This window comes from Mandrillus leucophaeus, unplaced genomic scaffold, assembly GCF_000951045.1.
Source record: "Mandrillus leucophaeus isolate KB7577 unplaced genomic scaffold, Mleu.le_1.0 Scaffold38, whole genome shotgun sequence".
Classification (NCBI taxonomy): Eukaryota; Metazoa; Chordata; class Mammalia; order Primates; family Cercopithecidae; genus Mandrillus; species Mandrillus leucophaeus.
Genome location: NW_012104031.1, coordinates 3,509,377 through 3,511,436, shown reverse-complemented (window position 1 = coordinate 3,511,436; position 2,060 = coordinate 3,509,377). Strand labels below are relative to the sequence as shown.

The following is a 2,060-nucleotide window of genomic DNA, read 5'->3' as shown; positions in this document are numbered from 1 at the left end:
GTGCAATTCCTTATAGACGCAGCTTGGTTCTTCTCCAGTGTCTCCTTTTGGAGTTGTACCTTATTTTATTTCCAGTTTTCATCCGAATCCACTGGGGAATGGGACCATTTTGCTTTTGTTTCTTGGCCAGGAATCGCTTAATCCTGAAAGTCTTGTGAGAAGACATGGCGAGAAGTGGAGGCAAGAACACACCACGATGGTGGAGAAAGGAAAAGAGGATTTCTTTTCTTCTACTAATTTTGGTCTCTGTTTGTTCTTACTTTTCTAATTCTTTAAGATGCATCGTTAGGTTTTTTATTTGAAGTTTTTCTTCTTTTTTGATGTAGGCACTTTTAGCTATAAATTTCCTTCTTAATACTGCTTTCACCATATCCTATAGGTTTTGGCATATTGTCCTTCCATTATCATTTAATAAATTTTTCAATTTCCTTCTTAATTTCTTCATTGACCCACTGGTCATTCAGGAGCATGTTGTTTGATTTCCATGTGCTTATATAGTCTCCCAAACTCCTCTTGTTATTGATTTCTAGTTTTATTCCATTGTGGTCAGAGAAGATGCTTCATATTATTTAAATTTTTTTGAATCTTTTAAGACTTGTTTTGTGATCTAACATATGGTCTGTCCTTGAGAATGATCCATATGCTGAGGATAAGAATGTGTGTTCTGCAGCCACTGGATGAAATGTTCTGTAAATATCTATTAGGTTAATTTATTCTATAGTGCAGATTAAGTTCAATGTTTCTTTGTTGGTATTCTGTGTGGGAGATCCGTCCAGTACTGAAAGCGGAGTGTTGAAGTCTTCAGCTATTATTGTGTTGGGGCCTATCTCTGTCTTTAGCTCTAATAATATTTGCTTTATATACCTGGGTGCTTCAGTGTTAGATGCATATATGTTTACAAGCATTATATCCTCTTGCTGAATTGTCCTGTTTATCATTATTTAATGATCTTCTTTGTCTTTTCTTGTTTTTGTCTTAAAATCTATTTTATGTGATACAACTATAGCTACTCCTGCTCAAGTTTCTATTGGCATGGAGTATTTTTTATCCCATTATTTTTAGTTTCTGTGTATCTTTATAGGTGAAGTGTGCTTTCCATAGGCAACAGATCATTGGGTCTTGTTTTTTCATCCATTCAGCCACTCTATCTTTGATTGAAGAGTTTATCCATTTACATTTAATGTTGTTATTGATAGGTAGAGACTTGCTTCTGCTGTTTTATTATTTGTTTTCTGGTCTTCTCTTCCTTCTTTCCTTCCTTCCTGTCTTTCTTTCAGTGAAGGTGATTTTCTCTGGTTGTATGCTTTAATGTCTTGCTTTTTATCTTTTGTGTATTCATTGTATGTTTTCAATTTGAGGTTACCACAAAGCTTGCAAATAACATATTCTAACCCATTATTTTAAACTGATGATGACTTAACACTTATTGCATAAACATGCAAAAACTAGTAAAAACTCTACACTTTTTCATCCCACAGTCTCTTTAACTTTCTGTTGTTTTCTTTTATGTCTTATTGTACTATCCATGTCTTGAAAGTTGTCGTAGTTATTATTTTGGATTGGTTCATCATTTAGCCTTTCTACTTAAGAGTAGTTTACACACCACAATTACAGTGTTATACTGTTTTTCTGTGTTCTGTTACCAGTGAGTTTTTTACCCGCAGATGATTTCTTGTTGCTCATTCACATCCTTTTCTTTCAGATTGAAGAATTCCCTTTAGCCATTTCTTGTAGGATGGTCTGGTGTTGATGAAATCCCTCAATTTTTGTTTGTCTGGGGAGGCCTTTATTTTTCCTTCATGCTTGAAGGATATTTTTGCCAGATATGCTATTCTAGAGTAATTTTTTTCCTTCAGCACTTTAAATATGTCATGCCATGCTCTCCTGGAGTGTAAGGTTTCCACTGAAAAGTCTGCTGCCAGATGTATTGGAGCCCCACTGTATGTTGTTTCTTTTCTCTTGCTGCTTTTAGGATTCTTTATCCTTGACCTTTGGGAGTTTGAGAATTAAATGTCTTGAGTTAGTCTTTGGGTTAAATCTGCTTGGTGTTCTATAACCTT

At 34.8% G+C, this 2,060-nt stretch overlaps 1 pseudogene across 1 annotated transcript; it reads right to left on the bottom strand.

Moving 5' to 3' along the window:
- Positions 1 to 6: 6 nt before the first annotated feature.
- LOC105547092 lies at positions 7 to 213 on the bottom strand (annotated as a pseudogene). The gene has a single exon (XR_001007181.1). The product of XR_001007181.1 is annotated as a 60S ribosomal protein L39 pseudogene (transcript).
- Between the last annotated feature and the right edge of the window lie 1,847 nt (positions 214 to 2,060).